Raw genomic sequence first — 23,562 nt, 5'->3', positions numbered from 1 at the left:
CAGGAATAAGTAAATGGCAACACAGGGATATTGCACTTGGAAGAAAAACTCTTTTTGACAGTCTAAAATATTTGGTTTCTCTTTTAAGTGGAAACGTTTACAGCATATCTCTAATTAAAAAAATAGTTACATTTTTCTATAAGTTTTTAATAGTTTTCTTCATAAGAAGTCCTCTTACTTGTTTAAAGGACTATAAAATGAGGAAATCGGTTATTAAAAAGAATTAACTACAGTATCAATCAATTTTTAATTAATGCAATTAAGGGGAGCTTTTCTTCCTAAAATTTAAAGGAATTAGCAATTACCTAATGAATTAAACAAATGACTTGTTAATTTGGGGATTAAAACAAATACATCTGCCATTTACTTATTCCGAAATCCCGTGGTACGAGAGAAATTCAAGATACACAAACACACATCCATGTTATTAATTGGTCAAGTATCAGATGTGTTAGGTTATTTGTTGGTTCCGCTTCTTTTTAGTTTTGTTTGGTTTCGTTCTTGTTTCGCATTTAGCAGGAAAGCTATTCTAATGATTGCCATAGTCCGTTCGCCATGAAAATGATATTTTAATCAAGATTATTTGCTTTTATACCTACGAGTAATTACAAAATTTCGCGTATTTTTCAAATTATTTTGCTGCACTATCAACCCTTGTTAATGTTCAATTAGGTTTCCTCATAATTAAGCAACAAATAAAAAGATGTTTGGGAATAGTCCCTTTCGTTGCAACGCCCCTTATGGAGCGATTCGTCGTATTTTTAAAATGACTTTTTATACGTTATTTTAGGTTAGGTTATATTGGGTTAGGTGATTGCCCCACAGGGTTAGGCAATTGCCCCCCCCCCCCGCAGGGGCTAGAAATAGAAGAAAAGCTACTGTGAAAAATACGAAAAATCGCCCCTTAAGGTGCGTTGCCACGAAAGGGACTATACCTAGATAGGGCCATTCATTTGAGTCTAGGGATACACATAACTGAATTAAGCTGATATAAAAATTAGAGGTTTACATAAGGAATACTTTCTGTTGATATTTTAGAGTCAATTTTGCGAGCGTTTCCACTTACTACGAACTTGCTGTGATAATTTGTAGGTCGTCTCATTTCAATTTTAACCATTTCGAACAAAGTGACCTTTAAGTTCAGCCGTTTGACCGCTAGTAGTAGCCTAAAAAGTGTTTTGTTGAGTTTAGGTCAGGTTTTATTCCAGTAAGATTTTAAGAATAACGATTTAAAGGTTTTAATAGAAGGCGTTTTTATACCTATTTTGTTATTAAATAGGCGCTCTTTGGATTATTGCTCTTTATTACAGGAATCCTCTTGAAAAGTTTGAAATCGATAGGACTATTTTAACATACCTTAATTGACTATCAGGATACGGACGGACCTACCCTAATTTTAGAATACCTATAGAATCATTTGAATTTAATGTAATAATGATGAAACCTATCATAAAAGCTTTAAAAGTAATATCTGAGTAAGCTTTTTTTTAATCATGAATATTTTTAAAGATTTAATTTATAATGCACTTTGCATTATCTTAGCGAGATTTTCATTTCTAAAGATTTTAAGTCATAAATATCAAATTGATTTTACAAATGTTGTTATAAAATTTCGAATCGATTATATATGGGTTAATTTAGGAATCTACTTGAATTTACTAAATCTTTTTTTTAATCGAAGGGTTTCCATAATTAGAGCCGGTCCATCTAGACGTCACAGACGTCCTATAGTAAAATGGGAGGTGGTTGTGACACTTTTGAAGCCGAAACTAAAAGTCAAAAGAACTCAACTAAGAAAAGAGTTACAGCACTGAAATTTGGTATGGCAGTTGCTTTAAAGAGTTGCAATGTGGAACTGTGAAGAAACGGCGTTGGAACCGCCGCTATCGCCGAATTGTTTTTTGGCGAGTAACGGAGGTAGTGGCGGTTTCACCATCTTATCTTCACAGTTCCACATTGTACCTCTTTAAAGCAACTCTCATTCTAAATTTCAGTGCTGTAACTCTTTTTAAAGTTGAATTCCTGAAGTTTTGGTTTCAAAAAGTGTCACAACCGCCCTTCCCTTTATTCATGTCAGAATAATAGTCCTATCTAATTAAATCTTAGCATTTTAATTTCTCTAATAGTTTGGTAAAAACTTAAAAGCGTAACAACTCTTAAATTTTTAACCTTAATTTTCAACATATTGTTTTCTCTAGATATTATGAAAAATTATTTACTTACGTGATGTAGGTTAATTGTCCTAGCATTATGGTTTTAAAAAAAGGATTTCTAGGTTAATTAGGCAGCATGTAGTTAGCGAAGCATCTTCATAATAAAATCTAAAGCAATCTAAGTCATAAAAATACACTAAGTTTTGTTCAGATGTCATAATAATCTTATGTCTATAAAAGTTCTTTTGTTTGTTTAGTAATTTTTGATTCGCGTTTATGGATGTTGTCATTCCTAAAATTAAAACTTAATTTAAAAATCGAAATAGTTTTTTTTTTCTTTAAATGGGAAAACTTTTTTTTAAGGTGCCATATTTTACCACTTGCGGCTAGGCCCCTAGAAACCTCTAGGGGCTATAAAGGTGAGGGAGTTCAATTAAAAAGTATAAGTTGAAAAGGAAATTTGGGTAACCTTTTTCTTGGGCGATATGTCTTCGGAGGGTGGTGATTCCCCTTCCTCAAAATAGTTAAAACCTTTCTTGAACCTATAAGAAGCGACACTGTATTACTATTAGAGAACCATATCGGTTGAGCGGCTAGCGAGATTCTTCGTTACAGACATAAAAAGCTTACTACTTTATACAAGGGTATTTTTGTTTGTAAATTGTTTAAGATTATTAACTGTTTGAAACCTTACAGAATACGTGCAAACCTATATTTATATTGAATTATCAACGGTAACTTTTTCTCTCTAAAATCTTGAATATCAAATTAATCTTCAAAATGCGAGGTAGGTAGTTTGTAAAATGTAGATTTTTGAACAATTTTTTTAGAGGTGTAGCTGCTCTTCAGGTTTTAAGTAAATGTAAAAAACGAGGGTTTTTTTTAAAGCGCACATTAAGATATTACCTATACAATTTCGAACATTTTTTATTCAAATTAGAAGATTTGTTTAGAGAATAATTTTTGATTACTATTAAAGTTTGTCGTCCTTGTTTTTGAGCCTGGGTAAAAAAAAGGAGGTTAGGTAATTTTAGGGGCATTTAGTTTAGAAATTGGCTTCAAAATAATTGAACTTTTATATTTATGCAATACAGACAATTTTACATTTTAGCAGAAATAACAAGAGACAATTTAAACTTATGCTGAATAATACCTAAGTAATTCTGCAATAAATTTGCAAGATTTCCTTCATTAGGTACCTAATTTTATTTTTTTGTATAGGTATATAGTTCCCCTTTTTTGTAACATTTTCTTTTGGTTTTAAGCTTTATGCGGTAAAGCTATTGGAAAGGTTAGAGGCAAAAATAGTTTTCTTCGGTTAAAATATCCCTCCCTGCATTGGAAAGGCTTGAAGACTGATTAAACTACAATTTACCATGACATGAATTGAGAAAAATTTGAAAATATCAAAAAATTTGAATTGAACGAGAGTAGAAAAGAGAGAGAGAAAGAAAGACCTACTCTTTAGAAATCAAATTACAGGGGTTTATATTTTCTCTAAATTAAGAGATAGAGTATAGGTATTGGACTCTAAATTAAGGTGGTACCCAAAGTTTTATGAATTTGCTCTCTAGATCAAACCTTTGGGTACTTAGTTTTCTCTTGATAGGTTGTTTCCAACAAGCGGTGTCCAAACTTTTCAACCAATAATTTTAACATATAGAAAAGGAAATTTTACTTATTATCCTTGTGGAAGTACATCAATTTATCGCCAATTGTCTTATCCCCTAAGGTCCTTGTGTTATATGACTTTAAATGAATTAGCTTTTTAGCAATCAAAACGGCATAAGTTTTAATCAAAGACTAATTTTGTTTTTAAAAAATGAGGGAAAATATTTTAAAAACAGCCCTGTTTTTAATCGGAACGAGATGGAGTAGAAAGAAAGAAAACGAATAGAGAAAAATCCAATGTTCCATTTTGAGCAAATCAAAGCGAGAAATATCAAAACATTTTATACAACATTTGAATGGACCTAATCAACCCAAAAAGGGATTAAAAGGATACTTGTTCGCTTAAAAATTTATACATTTTTTTATCTAAAGTTTTAGTCATGTTTTTATGGAGATTTTATCTAAGATAATATTTTTGCCCCTTACTTTTAGTCTATTGTTATTGATTATTTTTGTTCTTGGTGGTTCTTTGGAATTTTTAATAGGTATCAAAGACGTTATGCTACATTAGAAATAAGATTTTATCTTTGGATGATGGAAAAGTTAGAGGCATTTCTTGTATTAGATTTAAAGTTATTAATTTTTTGTATTACCTATATAAGTAATAAGAATTTTTTGTTTGAAACTTAAAATTTCAATAAAAACCATTGATTTCTTATTAGGGAAGCTCTACATAGGTCTAGTAAGGTTTAAGGCCACTTTAATTTCAGATTTAAGCTTGATTTTTGTGTTAAAATTAAAAGTATGAAGTGTCCTTTTAGGGCGGAAAGGGAGGTCAATTGATAAAATAGGCATCCATCAAAAATTACCCTTAAAACTTCTTTTTTTAATCTATAAAAACAGGTTTAAAAACTCATACAGTGCAGTGGAAGAATCATTTTAAGATTTTTGAAATTGATTTAAAGTTGAATGAAATTGTGCTTTACAAAAATTTTGAAATTGAAAACCCTCTATTTTGAGGTAGCATTTTATTTAAATTGATAATATAGGTAGTATACCATACTTCACCTGATAAATAAGTTACTAGATTAATTCAAGTATTAAATAATATTCAATTTTGTTGCAAGAAAAACTACCATTGATAATGTAATACCTATTAGGTATGTTTTCACAAAAGGTTCTTTAAAATTCTAAACAAAGTTTTAATTCTAATGTTAAAATCAGAGTTCACTATTCTTTCTTTTTTGTATTTCTTTTAAATATTTTACATAAATAGCTTTGTGCCTAAATGTCTTAGAAATCATAATTTTATCTAAGAATAGCAGAAATATCAACAACTGTTATATTTCTTACAATATTAGATAATTAAGTAATAATTTATCTTTCGAGATGGTTTTATGCTTTTTCATTCCCCTTAAGTTTGAGATTATAAGAACGTTTTTAACATTAGGACAAAAGCTTTTTGTTAAGGATGGAACGACCCTAGAAGAAACTTGAAATTTATGACTAAAATCTCTGAAAAACCTATAAAATTTAAAGTTCTAGAAACCTTTTATGAATGATGAATATATAATAAACCTAATATTTACAGTTTAATAGGCAAATTTCACCAATAGAGTAAATCATAGAGTAATCAGGCTTAATATTTTTTCCTCAATTATTACCAATGAAATTATGTTTAAAACTACAAGGAAGTTCCATTAGTTGTATTTTATGATTTTAACAATTTAGCCTTATTCTTTAAATGTTTTTTAATGGCAATTTAGTATATATTAATGTTTGCGTTCATTACCTAAACAGAGCACATTAGTCATTTTTTGTTGTTTACAGCACAAGAGAAGAACTTTTTTTGCGACTCTAAATCTCATTTGTCTTATACTTCCATTTTCCACCCCACCCCTCCCTACCTACCTACTCAAAGCATTTTCCATTTCGCGGAAAATTTCTACGGACAAAATTCTAGCAAATTTACTTTTGCACACTTTTAAGCTCAGTGGTTTATTAGGGGACAGTCTGCTTTATAAAATACTAGCGGCTTCGCCCCTAGCCTTTAGGGGCTTTGCCCCAAGAGGTTTGATAAACCAATTTTTCGTATTTTAGATTTCAAAGAAAAAAAATATTTTTTTTTTTGGGGGGGGGGGTAATTTTTTTTTGGGAGGGGGGGGGGGTTGTCGACCGCACTATTTTTTTTTTTTTGGGGGGGGGGCATTTTTCATTTTTTGGGGGGGTTGGGGGTGTCCCACTCCCCAAGAAAATATTTATAAACCTTCCTGGGACCTATGAGAAGCTACCCTGTAAAGGAGAACCCGATCGGTTTATCGGTTAGCGAGAACCTTCACTACAAACGAACAGACAAACAAACTAAGAGACAGACAGACATCGTTCTACTTTGTATTATAGATTTGCGGATGCGTCCCTAGAGGCATTTTGGAGCATTATAAAGAGGATGGGGGAATTGTATTCATGTCGATACCCAAATTTAAGTAAAAAAATAATAAGTGACGAAAAATAAAGGTTTTTCTTAATTTACAAGAAATTATTAAAATGCTAGGTACGAATTTAAGATTCTAAGATATGGCACTTCAAGAAAAAATTCTTAATTTTAAAAATCTTTTTTGAAAACTTGGAAATTCTCTTTATCTTGTTCTTTACAATTTGGAGGCAATACAGGTTTTATTAAAATATCATATATCTTATTACTTTCTTAAAACTTTTTTTCATTGAAACGTTCATTTAACTCTTTGTCTGTCCTGCTAAATAGTCTCCCTTTAAGAATGTAGTGTGGCGAGTTTGTTTATAAAGTGTTCATACATTTGTACTGAAAACCATATAACACATTTAGTGACAATAGCAAATTATAATGGCTATGTTTGATTATTTAATTTTATCCATTTCTATTCCATAAATTAACTTGCCACTTGTGTTTCCCAATTAAGTAGCATAAAACCTGCTCTGATTTTATAACATTTATCCTTAAATGTTGTAAACCCAGTGAATCAGCTCTTTTAGAGATCTTAAGGGGCACAAAGACACTCATGTTTCCATTGATAGAACAATTGATGAAAAATTAATCTTTCCTCCAATTTTGATAAACAAATTTCCAAATTATTTGTTTCATGGACCTCTCCAACGCTTACCTTAAACAAAGTTAAGTTACCTAAGGAAGGGACTAGTTTACAATATTTGAGGGGGGGGGGGGTGGAGGTTATTTATGGCCCATTGTACCCACCCTCCCGGAAAAATTAAAAATTTGCTATTTTAAAAGATTTTCACTTATGCATAAACATATGTTTCAAATGAATGAAACGCCTTGATGGATTATTTGATAAAGTCATGTTAATAAAAAAAACAAGGATGACAGCCGATATTAAATAGCGCACCTAAGTTGACATTTTGGATAGAGTTGATTCTGAGATCTTGCTGGAATGTAGAATAATTTTAAAAATGACAATTTTAAACATTTACTAAGATCATTTTGTGATATTTTTCCAGTTCGATTTTAGGGCAAAATATTCGCATTTCTTGTTTATGGTTTGTTTCGCCGGGTTTGGATATAATTGTTTTTGCATTTTTATCTACATACCACCAAACCATATTACATTTTTTGCAGTATAGATGTTAGAGTTTACAAAGATCTTCCACGTCCTCTTTTATGCTTTTTTTAAATTTTGATTCATTTATATGACAGTAAAGTTAGTGGTAAAATAGTTTAACTTTAAGAACCATATCCCTGTTTATGCATGGTTGGTCTAAACTAAATTTGTCTGTTGTGTATCTGGGGCGATGTGTCTTCACTTTCGCATATATTTCACATTATCAAATCTTCAGAAACGCATATTAGTATGTCAGGACAAACTTCCACTCTTACTTGAATCATTACCTGGAAGGGATGGGCCATTGGATTGTTTATTACAATTGTACCTAAAGTTTTTATTGGCTTTAACACTTTTGATGAATTTTGATTGGTTGGATCAAAACTAGTTTCCAAACTCTTCAACCAATAGCTATAGGGGTAATTAAATTACCATCATTGGGAATATACATCAATTTATCATCCCTTAATCATTATACTGCTCCTTTATTTATTTGCTATATAAATATAAAAGCACTTTTGTATGTGTTAATAAGTGCGTAATTTAAGGCGCACCATTTAGGACACATAAAATGCGTAATTGTATGCACAATTCATCGGGGCACGTAAATAAGCGGAATTATAGGTACAGCATTTAGGACACATAAAAATGCGTAATTATAGGTACAGCATTTAGGACACATAAAAATGCGTAATTATAGGCACATAAATATGCGGAATTATAGGCACACCCGCTGGGGCACATTATATTACTTGTATCGATATATCTGTCAGCTATGTAGATAATACAACTTTATGTATTTGTTGTATCTTCAATAATGCAAGGAGAGAGGTACCTTTGGACTGTTTTTATTACACTAGTCCCCAAAGTTTTTTAAATGTCATTTTCTTATTCGTTGGCTTAACAACATTTGGGACTTTTATTTGATTTTGATTATGTAGTTGGTTTTTAAAATGAGTGTTCAAACGTCTCAACCACTAATTATAATCTAAAGGAAGGGGATGAACAATAGTTTATCGGCCATTGTCTTATCCTTTTATTTCCCTGTCAATAATGTGATAACAATAACGCCTTACTCATTCTCACACTAAGGATACAAAATTACAGGGTGCTAAAAAGTTTCTTTTTATGCGTCTTAAAAAATCTGTTTGACTAAAAAATAGCGTTATATACCTAGCCAATTCGTTGATAAAAAAATCCCCATACTAAGTTTCTTGTTGTTGAAAATATCATACTAAATAACCATCATCAAAACTTCAAAATTGAATCCATTTTTTTACCATTTAAAAGTTATACCTATTCAACAGTCTTTTCTTAAAGATCTCAAAATATAACAGATCTATAGTGTAGATGTATATACAGACAACTACCTCCCTTCCCTTTTCAAAGACCTCTTTCGTCTGCTTCAAAATTATTTTCTGCTACTTGTCTGTGTTAATATAGGCGACACCATTGGTTGATTTTCAATGACCAAATAGAAAGGTTGCACAAGGCGGTTGCGATGGGGAGGTACAGTTATTTAAAAACCCTTTCTCCCTCTAGTGTTTTACTCTGATCAAAATACTACAGATTTTTTTCTTTTTTTTAAGTATAAGTTTAAAAAGATGTAAGATGAAATAACCTTTTTACAATAAAATGCATATATATTTTTTGGATGATTTTTTTTGGTAATTTCATAGTGGCGCCCTGTAGAAAAAAATGTATATTAAGTTTTGTTTACTCAAATCTCGTTTTTGCATTCTCACAAGACATAAGTGGAAGAGATAGAGAGACAGTGAGAGAGAGAGAGAGAGAGAGAGAGAGAGAGAGAGAGAGAGAGAGAGAGAGAGAGAGAGAGAGAGAGAGGAAGATAAAGAGAGAGAGAGAGTATTATCTTTTATAGCTTATAGATAAGTTAAGAATATGGACATTAGTTTTATTTCAAACATTTGTAGCAAAATCCTGTTTTTTGCCAGCAATCTTTCTACACTTCTCTTGCTTGATTATTGGCCTTCTTTGCAGAGAGAGGGGGTACAATGGGCTGTTTAAAACACTAGTCCCCAAAGTGTAGAATAGCATTTTCTTAATTGTTGGCCAAACAACTTTGGAGACTTTTTGTGAATTTTGATTGGTTGTATCATTAAATTAAGTGTTCAAAAGTTTCTACCCTTAAATTACAGAAAGGGCAATTCTATGTATAATCATTAGGGATATAATACATCAATTTATCGGCCATTGTCTTATCCCTTTAGATCCCTAACTAACATGGCAAGTCCTGCCGTGATATACATTCTCTAGTGTGCTAAAAACAATAATTGAATAATATAAGAAAATTGAGAAGCTATGCCACTAATTCAAACAATTCAATTTTAAAGGGATAAAGACAATGACAAAACATGGTATTTATCCCCAATGATATTACATATAATTAACCCTTCTGTAGATTATAATGAATGGTTAAAATTTTTGGACACTTAACTTAAAGATTCAACCAATCAAAATTCACTAAAAGTCCCCAAAGTGTTAGCCATCAAATAAGTAAACGCTAATATAAAACTTTGGGGACCAGTTTAACAAACAGTCCATTGTCCACTCACTCTCTCTAATAAACTACTACTTACTTTGACAGAAGTCTTTTATGTTGGAAATGGGAAAAAGGTTTTAACCCCCAATTACCCCTACCCCCCTTTTACTAAAAGTGAAAAACGACAGTTTGAAAAGTTTAATATATACTTTTAGAATTAAGTTAACTATTTTTATATATTTTGAAAGAAATCATATCAGGAGTTTTAAAGATCTTAATTAACATACATACACAAAGAACAAACTACTTAATTATCAAATCAACAAAAGTTAAAATCTAATACTGCCGGGGATCTAATGGGATAAGACAATTATAAATTGATGTAGAATATACTCAAAATTACCCCTTCTGTAGATTACAATTTGTGATTGAAATGTTTTGACACTTAATGAAATTACTCATAAAAAATTCAATTTGTACCCAACGAATAAGAAAACATTATAAAACTTTGGGGACTAGTGTCAAATTCCCCCCCCCCCCGGATAATACACCTCTATTGGTGTAGTGTATTGTCATCCTTTTTTTTCAAAACATCTTAAACAGTTGCTTTTCTCATCTATTATTATTACAATAATTAAAACTGACTGCAAAAGAAACCTTTCAGTACATCTCAGGGTGAAGGGATACGGAAATAGACTATTCAATTCAGGGAGATGACAATCTGCTGTTTATTACACTAGTTCCCAAAGTTTTTTCATAACATTATCTTATACGTTGACTCAACAACTTTGGGGACCTATATTGAATTTTGATTGGTTGATTAATTAAGTTGAGTGTTAACCACTAACTGATATTTAAAGAAGGGTTAGTTTTGGGTAACATCATTGGAGATATACATAAACTTATAGACCATTGTCTTATTCCTTTATATCCCTGTTATAATAAGATGTAAGCTTGATTACTAAAATAATATAAAACTATAACTTCAAACTAGATCAAGCCACATTTTCTTAGGAATCTATATTTCATTTAACAGAGATCCTATGATATCTGGAGAATTCCATAAAGTTCTAAATATACTGGACAATTCTAACATGCCTAAATTTGCAAAAAGAGTAATTCATTAAAACATTCAATTATTTGTTTTGTGTATTTATCTATCCTTTAATTTCTAGTGTAGATTAATGCAGTTTAACGTTTCCTTGTCGAAAATAGTATTTATACATTAACAAGGACAACTTCATCTGGAAATAGCGAAGCTAAAATTCTAGGGGTCACTTATTTTAATTGGCAAACCTCAAAATAACATATTTCAACTACTAGTTCCATTTGAAAATTAAACCTCAAAAAAATTTTGTTTGAAAAATATGTATTTCATAAAGAATAAACATACATACAACACAATATAGTTTAGTAGCTTGGAATTGATAAGAAAAAAATGTGTAAATCGCAGGTCTGGTAAACTTAGTCCTTGCTATTTTGTAATATTGTCTGTATTGTATGCATTCAAATTGTTGTCTTTAAAACTAACTCTTTAAGAGATTTTCTTTTACTATAGGAAAAAAAAATAATTTCCTTTCTGACTTGATACTAATCAAAAATAACTTTTTAAATGTTTTTTTTTTCTTAAAAATATTGTTTAATAGGGGATAGAACAATGGACGATAAATTGGTAAATTAGCATAATCAAGATTACCTCTTCTGTAGGTACAAATTATTGGTAAAAAAGTTTGGTCACCAATCAACCAACGAAGATTTAATAAAAGTACTAAAGTTAGTAATTCAACGATAAAAAGAATGCGTTTATAAAACTTTGGGTACCAGTGTAATTTACAATTCAATGTCCCCATCCTACATGTACAAAATTAATCTCCTAGCTTGCTAAATTTCTTGACACATTGGGGTTATTTTTAAAATTCCGCAAAATTTTCACTGTGAGCCCTTTTCAGCTATATGTTTACGTGAGCTATGAATTAGATGTTCCTGTCTTTTAGCTTAAAAACAAGCACGATTATACACCAACAACGATATTTAGATATTAAACTTGATAACAACATCCATAAAAGCGAAGCACTGAAACGGTAGGACAAACGGACATTATCACTTGTATAGTGTTAGAACTGAATAATCCGAATATAAAAGTATCGAAAGAGTCGAATCAAAATTGTAAGTAAATTTGTTGAAAAACTGCTTGATACAGGATAATGTTTTGGACATACTTACATTTTTAGGACTTGATTATAGAGTTGCTTTGCCTATACTATTGTTCTTTGTTGTCCCAGGAATCAATATACCAAAAATCAGATCAAACGGATAATTAGATCACATAAAAATTTGTTGTTAAAAAAGTAGAAAAATCAACATACGGACATTCTGGTAATGCTTATAGAGTTGCTACGCTTTCTAAATCGTACCTAACTACTACAGGAATCATCATGCAAAGTTTGAAATCGATAGGACAATTCTAACATGCCTAAATTAACGAATAAAAGCTATCTATCTCGGACGGAAGTTCGGACGGACGTACGGACCGACCCTAATTATAGAAAAGCTTTGCTTTTAAAAATAGCAGCGTTAAACACAATATTATAATATGACAGTCTATTTTTTTCTAAACAATATTCTTAAACCTTGCATTAGATTTAGTTTTAACTGCTATTTAAACCTATTGAAAATTTAATGACGTTATAATTTGCCTTCATGTGCTTATACTTTTCCCTTTGTTGACGGTTGTGTTGGAACACTATGAATTTGCCTGAGATGGGTTTTTAAAAGATGCCGCGTTTTTTCTCGACATTTTTTACGCTATGAATAACAAGCGCGGCATTCGCGAAATCTAAACAGAGTATACAACTATTTATTTAATTATTTGTTTTTTTTGTTGGTAATGCCTTTTTAAAAGAAAAACAAATTATCTTAAATCCATTTTTGCTGCATATTAATTAATATATCTTTTTAGAGCTATATTAGACATTATACAAATGGCTAAAATAATAATTTTAAAATTTTGAATTCTTAAGTTGTATACTATGTTTAGATTTCGCGAATGCCGCGCTTGTTATTCATAGCGTAAAAAATGTCGAGAAAATACGCGGCATCTTTTAAAAACCCATCTCTGATGTTAGCTGCACTTTGGATGCAAAATCAACATAACATGATATCCTTTACTTACCATAGTCAGTTCAAGGGACATTACTTTCAGCAGTTTTAGAGATCTCAATGGATGTTAAATTGATATATACTGACTTCTATACTACAAAGTAGAATGATGTCTGTCCGTCCCTTAAGATCTCGGTAACCACTGAACCAATCGGATTCTACTCTTCAGGGAATATACCTACTGGTACTGTGGTGGTTTTAGGTTTTTTTTTGGGGGGGTGGGACACCTCCAACTCCCTCTAAAAATATAAAAAAATCCCCCCCTCAATTTAAAAATTTTTTTTTTAGTTATTTAAAATTTGTGGGGGCATCTCCAGAGGTAATTATTTTTTTTTCTTTAAGTACCTCTTGGGACTAAGCCTCTAAAATCTAGGGGCGAAACCGCTAGTAGATAATAAACAAAACTAAACCTTCTGTAGATTGAAAATATTGTAATTTATAAAATTTAAAGCCAACGAATAAGTTAAGAAGTTTATAAAACTTTGGGCACTAGAGTTATTTACAGTCCAATGTCCTCTCCCTCCCAGGGTATTTTAGTAGCAGAGCTCCTTTACAACTAAGAGTTGGGGAACTAATATCTATTATCATCCTTGATAAGTTAAAAGAATAATAAAAACAAGATATAAAATGCCAAATTGAATTTTAAACGATAAAACCTTCAAAAAAAATTAGTATTAAGGTTATTTCTTCGGTTTTTATGTACTTAATTGACCTTAGTTTCTTTTGACTGTTTTTTTTCAAAAGCCCTATCCTTATAATAAAGTAACAGGATTTCTGTCTGTTTGTTTGTTTGTATCGAAGGATCTCGCTAACCGCTAAACTGATCGGGTTCTTAACAGGGTAGCTTCTCACAGGTCCCGGGAAGGTTTATAATTATTTTGGGGGAGGGTACTACCACCCTCCAAAGTCACAAAATAATCGAAAATTTCGTAGAGACTTGAACGCAACATAGACATAAAAAAAAACATTTACAGTGCCACCAGAGGCCTCTAGGGGCGTAGCCGCTAGTATAAAAATAAACTGCGGATTGTCCTTTTAACTACTAAGTATACTACTGAACAAAGTAGATTCCTCATAAGATATGAGAAAATTATAAACTAAACAGTGAACTATGAAATGAAAATTACTGGATACTTCGGAATCTTCAGAAAAAAAGTACAGTTTAAATATTGTTCTTTTTAAAAATGTGTATCTTTAAAATTTTACATTTTTTAAGATTACTTTTTTATTGATCTTTTTAACTTACCAGTGACTGAACCCCTACAATCTACAAACACACAGACATCCTGTTACTTTAGTATAAGATTGTTAATGTCAAAAATATACTTTTTGCTCTTATATTTGATAGATTGTTATGTTTAGACTTATAAACAAGTGTTAAACATCTTTAATTTAAATCATATTCAAAACTAATTAAGTATCTCATACTCATATACGAGACATGTAAGTTTTTACTAGAACAAAAGGTAAAAGGTATTATTTTACTGCCATTTTACTAAAGATAAAACGCACTATTTTCAATGCTAGGACAAAATGTTCAGAAATTTTAAACGATTTTTATCATATATTGTTAGTGCGCTTTTTTAGGGATTTAGCCACTTTGTTACATTATGTTGACAAATACTGCTTAAACAAATTTTTAATACTCTATTTGAAGTGACTTTTAAACTTTACATTTTTATGAATTTTATTTCTGGTTGTGTCAGTTGTTTGATATCCATAATAAGATGGAATGTCTTTGCCTATAAACAGGCGCAACTAATTGATATATATTGTTAGAACTTTATGAAGAAGGCATTGTAATTAAAGGGTTGGTTGTCTTATGGCTTGAAGAAGACTAAGTCATCCTAGATACAGTATTAAAATCTGTATGTATAATCTAATTCTAATTGGTCTGTTGGTCCCAAGTCACAGACCCAAAGACCAGATTTAAAAGATCAGTTTCATTTATTTTAATATCCTTTATACAATACAGTCAATGTTACAAAATAGCAAAAATTATAGGTTTGTATAATTAAGCAGCAACTTCTAAAACATTGTAAAATTATGATCATTACATTTAAATGAATATAACACAGAATTCAGAGTTTGGTTCTTAAAACAACATATGGTACCGAATCGCTATGGTAACCAAATAACTTAAATTAATTTTGTTAAAAAATCGTCCAAATCATATGAAAAATCTCCACAAAAAAAATTAAATGCTCTTTATGGAACAACCCTTTATGCTTTTGGAAATTGGCTAAAAAAGGACAAAAAAAACATTCATGTAGTTTTGTGGGGACACCTATTTATTTTGATCCATAAAGGTGTCTGAATTCAACCCTTTTCTAGTTTTATTTGACATGACAGTAGCTTTGCACGTTGTCGTCAATTCTTAGTGGCCAAAAGAATTCGAATTTTAATGATAAAGTCGGGGAGGTGATGTGTTCGGATCTATGCCGCTAAAAACACGTCATAAATAAGGAAGATAAAACTTTTTCTGCAATGTTAGATGGGTGGATAAAAAGTAAGAGTAAGGGGAATGCCAAAGCCCAAAACAGGCACAACCCATTATCATGCATTTAAAACTTACAGACAAATGTCGCACTATCAAAGGGTTGTCTGCCTTCCACTTAGTCCCACTAGTATATGTCTATAATTAACATTCGACTTTTAAATACCACTAACCTTAGGATAGCTTGGTTTTAAAGAAATTTATATGGATAATATAAAAACTTAAATTTTTAAATTAAGATTTATTAAACCTTTTCTATTACATGGGTTGTTTAAATTACATTTTTTAACAAAGCATTTCTACAGGTTCTATCTGCTAGTCTGTCAGATTGGAAGTCATTGAAAAAAATTCAAAGCTTTCCTAAGTGGTTTTAAAAAACCATCTCAACCCTTTCATAAAAAGTATGTAAAAGTATTTAAAGAATTGTTCTTGGGACAGGTTTTAGTCAGGGATATAAAGGATATAACGGAAAATAAATCGATGTTCGTTCCCATTGATAATAAACAAAATTACCCCATTTGTAGATTAAAATTATTAGTTTGGGCACTTCTTGTTAGAACAACTAATCAAATTCAATAAAAGTACCCAAATTTGTTTTGGAAAAACGATAATATGGCCATAAAACTTTGGGTACTTGTGTTATTTACAGTCCCAATGTCCCCTTCTTCCCTGGGTTTGAGCTGTTTTTACCATCACCCCTGTCATATATGTTTATACAATACAGAAAGAAATACAAAGTAGCCAATAGTAGCAAAATAAGGGGGGGGGGGGTTGACACACTTGCGTAAACCTCTAACTTTTATATTTTTTTTTTCATTTTTACCTGTACAGAGACCACCTGGAGGCCTATCCAAAAAATCTTAAATTTGCGGGTATTTCATCATATAAGAATGATTTTATCTTTGATAAACTATCCCCTCAGTCTAAAGATAAAGCCTCTACTCCAGGTTTACGCAAATGTGTCAAAACTCCCCCCCCCCCCGCCCTTTTCTTGTAGGGAATTGCAGAACATCAAACCGGAAGGGATATTTCATTTGAAGAAAATTACTTTTCTATAAAAGTGTATGTACATATATTTTTTTCTAGAAGTTACCCAAAAAAACAATAACAATATCTTAAAGAAACTTATATTAGGGTGTTATTTTTGCTGAAATGCGGGAGAGTTGTTCCACTTGTCAAGGGCTGATTTTAGCCACCGATAAAATGATTAGTTAAATTTATTTTATTTCACTTTCTTGGTCATTTTCCATATTGGGTGAGTTGTTCACTATTCCCCCCCACTCACCACTTTTTTTTTAAAATTTTTAGTGTCTCTTTTATAGACTTTGACAAAGAGAGGGTAGGCCAATGAAGATGAAATTAATCTACAAGACTTTTCCTCCTTTTTATTAAAAAGCTAACATTTGTAGAAAATAAAAAAATTACGAACTAATATGGGGGAAGATTATTACATCGTCCATTGTCTTATCCTCATAAAAGTGAAATAGGCTGTAGGATTGGTGGGGAGGGGGGAAGGGTGAGGGTTGCTTCAGTTTTAAAAAAAGGATTCTTACTATTTTTTTTGCATTGCCCCTCTTACTTTATTAAGATTGTTTTGCCCCCCCGTAAGATTTTACCTTTTTACATTTTATTACTAGTTGGTGACTCAAAAATAATGATTTTTTTTATAAAATAGTGTAAATGATAAAAATTAAAATAGATAAACCCTATTCCAGTATGGATATGAAACCTACTAATATCTGTTGGATTCGAACCGGTTCTAAGCGATAATGAAAAAATTCATGAATGTTTGATTTTTTCACTGTCAATAATTCGAGGAATGGATGGACTTTGGGCTATGTAAATTACACTGGTACCCAAAGTTATATAACCACGTTTTCATGTTCGTTGACTCAAAAACATTGGTTACTTATATTAAATATTTATTTGTTGGTTTCAAACTAGTGGTGCACAAACTTTTGAACCAATTCAATCTACATGGGGGGTAATTTTGTTTGATCATCATTGTGGATATTGTCTTATCCATTAGATCCTTGGGTTCTATGGACATTATCGTTCTTATTTGTATTTTGAATGACCAAAATCGCAATGCATTTCTATTTCTATCCTGCTAGCTGTTGTTTAACTAATTGGACACACTTCATTAACCATTCCAACTATTTCTAATACTATGCATGGTTTTACCAGAATACGTTTTCGCGGACTAATTTTGCATAGGTATAGGAATTAATTTCCTGCATTTTTAATGTTTTTAATAGGTATGTGTTTTTAGCATTTTAGTAAGATAGGTAAAACCTCCAATATTTTGTCAGACAAAAAATCATTAAACAGTTGTATTTTTTGTTATGCTGAAGAAAATAACGTTTTAGTTATCACATGTTATTACATATTTATGTAGGTAGGTTTAGGAAAGTAATCGAATAGCTACTAGATTTATGTACAAATATATGATTCTGTTTAATTCAAATTACCGAAAAAAGGTCACTTTCCTTCGCATTAAAATTAGCGCAATTAAATATATGATTCTGTTTAATTCAAATTACCGAAAAAAGGTCACTTTCCTTCGCATTAAAATTAGCGCAATTTTTTTTAATCAAATGATTTTAACAATATAATTTAACAAAATTAAAGTCTTATTATGAATTTTAAAAAAAAGTATTAATGGTCCAGCTGTTTTTTAAATGTGTAAAATTGGCAGTATTGTATGGATAGCCATCTTTACTGTTTTTGGATTAATATATGTGTTCATGCAGCTATTTAGTTAACTTTTTAATGGGTATAAAAAAATTTTTATGTTAATCCAATACAGACAAATTATATTAACAAAAGGGATAGTTGCATGAAGTGCATTTCAGAAAAAGATTTCATGTTACAAGTATACCATCAAAAAATATAAATTTGTATTACATTGAATAATAAACAATCTGACATCACTAAATTAGACGTCTTGCTGTTTTTTTTGTGAAAATGAGCCAGCTATATAAATTGCATATATCACAAGAATACGATTTTCAAGTCTTGATATTTTTAAAACTACGTTGTAAAAATTGGAACTCTTTCAAAAATATACCCTATATCTTAATGGGGAAAGGAATTAGTAGGACAATGGCTAATAAATTAATTTTGTGATGCCTTTGTAGCTTATAAATATTCGGAGGAAAATGAGATGTAGATTAATTAAATTTTAAAGTTATGTGTTTTGCTTAACTGAAGAAACATATGCATGTAAAATGCCTATACATAGCCCATATATTGATTATAGAAACCCCTTTTTCTTAATGCTTTAATTTTATTATACCAAAAAAGTTTTCTAGTAATTTAACGGTCAGTTAAAATGTTTTTTTTCTCGAGAAAACAAGAACAATAATTATTTAATAAGCGCAGCTTTGGATTTGGCTTGGAGTTCATTGTTTTATTTGATAACTAGCGGCTGCGCCCCTAGCAGCTACTAAAACCAGTCCTAGACTTCGCCTAAAATTATCAAATGACCTATTTGTAGCTTTCTTAAAATGGTGTAAATAGGTTCAGTAGTTATCGAAATCTTAAGCTTCAGACTAAAAAACCTTACTACTTTATACAAAAGAAATAAATATCAGCTTTAATTCATTATGTGTACTATAATAATAAGATTTAAATGAAAAAAATAACACAATTTTATAACTAGAGATAAATAAAATTGAACTTTACCCCTAGTAAGACTGTTTTTTATCATGATTCATAACAATAGGAGATATTCAGTCGATTTATCTTTGATTTTTAAAAAATTAGGGGTGGTTTCCTCAAAATGCCTAGTGAAGTGAACACCATAGACGTCCAAGAGGGTGGGGGCCGGAGGGTAATGGAGTGAATACCCCATCCCCCCCGTAGACACCCCCCAAATTTTTATTTTCAAAATTTTACCCCCCCCCCCTCCCCCAAATAAAAAAAACTTGGACGCCCCTGGAGAACACCCCTCCTTTTTATTTTAAATTCGAGTTAAGGGGCTTGTTATCAATGTTTTACTATTGCGTCCAGAAATACATAAAGCAAAAATCATTCAAAACTACGGTCGAAAACTAACACACATTCTAGTTTAAGTTTAGTATATGGCAGACAAACCAACACACTAGACATAAAGAGTAACTTTGATACTTATAAATCTAAGAAACTTCTGTCTAAATGTTCTTTTATTAAACAAAATGTGAGTCAATCATTATGATAGTTAAAATTTATTGTTTTTTTGACGCAAAACTTGTGTTTTTTTGTTTGCTCTAGTTTCTACACGCCTCTCCTTAGTTTCATTAAGGTAAATTTATTTAGTTTAAAACAAAGATAGGACATGACATCTGTAGAAAACTATTTTGGATGCAAGTTTTATGTAAAATGATCTTCAAATAAAATACTTTTATTGACAACTATTATAGCAAAGGGAGGAGTAGGTTGCGCTAAAAATCCGTAAAGTAGAAAAACAAAAGTAGAACAATAAAAATTTATGTTAACTTTAAAAAAATTGTCTATAGTTTTTTTAATAAGAAATACACATATTTAGTGAATATAATCGTTCTACTACTATTTTTAAGCCTTAAAACTAACACCTTTTCGGATTTTTAGCGCAACCTACTCCTCCCTTATTTTTTAAAAATTACTAATAATGATCTAGACTAACATAAACTTCTGTACATTAAAGATTGGACACTTACAGGTTATACCAACCAATCATGCCTCACTGTCTTATTATGAATGGGCAATTTATGTTACTTTGACCTGAGTAACGCATTTGATGCAATTTTTAGTTATTGTAAAAGCAAATTTGTTCAAATTACAGTTTTTTGCTTTAAAGGTGCATTTAAAAAGTTTGATTGCTAGCATAAGTTACAAGAATAGAATCTAACATATATAATTTTGTATTAAAATAATTAGCAATCAATTAGGCACCACCAAAATAGTCATTGTGCTGTTTTTGTAAAAACAGGACAACAGTTTTTGTTGCATATATCCAAATATTATGATTTTTAAGTCTTGATATCTTTAAAACTACCTGGTATACAATTGAAATTCTTTCAAATATATGTCCTAAAGATGTAGTTTAAACTATTGAACAAAAAAAATATGCAGTTCACTAAATTCAAGTTTAAATGCACTTCGTGAAAAATCTCACTTTTTCAAGTAACTTGATAAAATTAAGGAGGGACGTGAAATAAATAATATGTAAAAAAAATATATATTTTATAAAAATTAAAAATGTATGTAGATTTAACTTAAAATGACACATAGTGTAAAAAATTGTTTTAAATTATTAGTAAAATTATTTATTATTAAGACAATCATTATAACTTAATGTACAGAAAATCCATTAAAAGGACGTAAATAAATGTTTATTTAGAAATAGCAGAGTTTTTTTACATGGTAGTTTTTAGGTTAGATGGTTATTAATATAGTATATTTTATGATTTTTAATACTTTTTTTCAGATATATCTTTATTGATGTTTTAGGTATAAAAATAAATCCCTAATTTAAACTGTTAGTATCGAAGCTAATTTATTATAGTACTTTATCATATGATCTTCTTTCCTAGTTTGTAATTGAAATAACGCGAAAAGTGCTAAACGAACACAAAAAAATACATTAAGAATCCTATATTGTAAAGTAATAAGATATCTGTTTGTATGTTGGCTAGTGACTAAGCCACTTATACTTAAGATAGAAAGAATAATTTGAAAAGACAAAGAAAATAAAGGGATTATTTGATTATCCGGAATTATATTAGTATTAATATTCATATACAAGAATAAAGAGAAAAATAAAAAAAAACATAAAAAAATTTCACATATAACTTCTTTTCTTATCTTACTATTTTATAGTTTGCTTTTTTGCTCCGCATTCAATAGCCTAAAATTGGCTAAAGTCATTTATAAAAATAACTTCTAATATTATAGAAAAAAAATCTACGAAAAAAAATTGGAAGATTTTCTGTATTCTTTTTTTCCGTGAAATTATTAATATTTATGCAAATGTGACAATGTAGAACAAAAAGTATGTTCATACAATATATTCAATATTCCACTTTAGCAAATATTCTCATTTTGTGTCTTAATTTTCCGTCAGTTAAAATTACTGGATCTTATATATTGTATAATTTTCTTTATTGATAAAAGTAACTAAATATAATTGTACAGTAATTTGAAGAAAAAAAGCTTATTATTGTCGGTTTTGTGACACCGCCTCTTAAGTGGCATTTTCGTCGTATAGCTTTTCTTCTATTTCTAGCCCCTGCTGGAAGCTTCAACTCTGCAGGGCAACCATTAACATTAACCTATTAAAAGCTACTTTGAAAACACGATGAAACCCGCTACTTCGTCTTCTTTTCATGATCCCAAATATTCTCTGTATTGTATAAACACAAAAGCTTGGCTGTAACTTTTGATGATGATAACATATCACTTCCGCTTAATATCAAGTATCCAAAGTTTTTTAGCCAATGAATTTGAGAACTTGTTTATAAAACTTTGGGTACTATTTTAATTTAAACCTATTCCTTCCTGATTCATAGGGGGGACATTGAGCTATAAATTACACTGGTACCCAAAGTTTTATAACCATATTCGTTGGCTCTAAAACTTTGGTTACTTTACTGAAACGAATAGTGTCCAAATGTTTCAACCAATAAGTTAATCTACATAATATTATCTTAGTCATCGTCAATGTGGATGTATATAAATTTTATCGTCCATTGTCTTATGCCTTAAGATCTCTTCTTTAACGGAAGCTATTGGACACCAACTTTTGACAATATAGGGACATATTCATGCTTAATGTTTATATTAAGTTAGCTTTGGCGTATCAGAATTCGTTACACACGGAATTAAAGGACAATTTTGTCCACAAGTAGCGCGGCAACATCCCCCATGATGATACACAAAATTACCCCTTCTGTAGATTAAAATTAGTGGTTAAAAAGTTTGGAACCTAATGAACCAACCAATAAAAACGCATAAAAGTTCCCAAGGTCCCCAACGAATAAGAAAACATTATTATAAGACTTTGGGGACTAGTGTAATAAACAGACAATACCCCCCCCCCCTTCCCTGTAACTATATTCTATATTAAAAAACAACAAACTAGTATACAGTAATAATACAGAGAATCTATAAAAAAAAAATATACACATATTAGAGCCTAGATTGTGTGCTTATTTTTTTATTTTGGACTATTTATTATTAAGTTTATCACAAAAAAACTATAATTATTATTATAAAGTTAAAAAAAATGTTAGCGTTTCATACATACAGACTTCAAGGACTTATAGATAAGCTTCACAGTTATAAAAAAAATACAGAATAAATGCTTTTTTTTCTTAAGATATTGTCATACTATATGTCATAGATCTATCAATAATCACATCAATATTACATCATTCTGTGGATTTTTTTATTATAGCGAATCAATTCTACAATTTATATACGTCTATATTTTGAAAGCTACATGGTAGAAATTGAGATTCATTTTAATTTATGTCGTAGTAATAGATCTATAGTATAGATGTATTTACAGATAACTACCTGCCCCCCTTTTTCCAAGGAACTTTTTCGTCTGTCTGCAAATTGTTTTCTGCTACCTGGCTGTATTAATACTCCCGACACAATCGGTTAATTTTCAAAGACCCAATTGAGAGTCGGTACAAGGTCTTTGGGATGGGGAATTATAAAACCCCTTCCCCCTCTAGTGTTTTTTACTCTAATTCTGTAGCAATAAGGTTATTATTTTGGGGGATTTATTTTTTAAGAGATCTTTCGGTACAAACATACAAAATACTGTTACTTTCATATTAAGTTAATTTTTTGTTAGATTGTCATTGCTGCGTTTACTTTAGGCATAATTTTCCTTGTTAAGATATGATCTATGTCTTTATTTGCATATTGTATAATAAGTAGCACAATATTAATATCAATCTTATTTTTATTTTTGTCATATCATCATTGTTGTCTAATAAAACTGGAAATCTATTATTTGGTTGTTAATCTGTCTACATACTTAATGGATTTTAATTCATCTATTTATTTTTCTAT

At 30.3% G+C, this 23,562-nt stretch overlaps 1 protein-coding gene across 1 annotated transcript in view; it reads left to right on the top strand.

The window, feature by feature from the left end:
• LOC145304235 (uncharacterized) overlaps positions 1–23,562 on the top strand; it is a 292,443-nt gene that overhangs the window by 4,718 nt on the left and 264,163 nt on the right. The window lies entirely within an intron of this gene.

This window comes from Acartia tonsa, chromosome 13 (assembly GCF_053477335.1).
Source record: "Acartia tonsa isolate MP-2025a chromosome 13, ASM5347733v1, whole genome shotgun sequence".
Classification (NCBI taxonomy): Eukaryota; Metazoa; Arthropoda; class Copepoda; order Calanoida; family Acartiidae; genus Acartia; species Acartia tonsa.
Note: the sequence above shows the minus strand (reverse complement) of the source record. Positions and strands in the feature narration are given on the sequence as shown.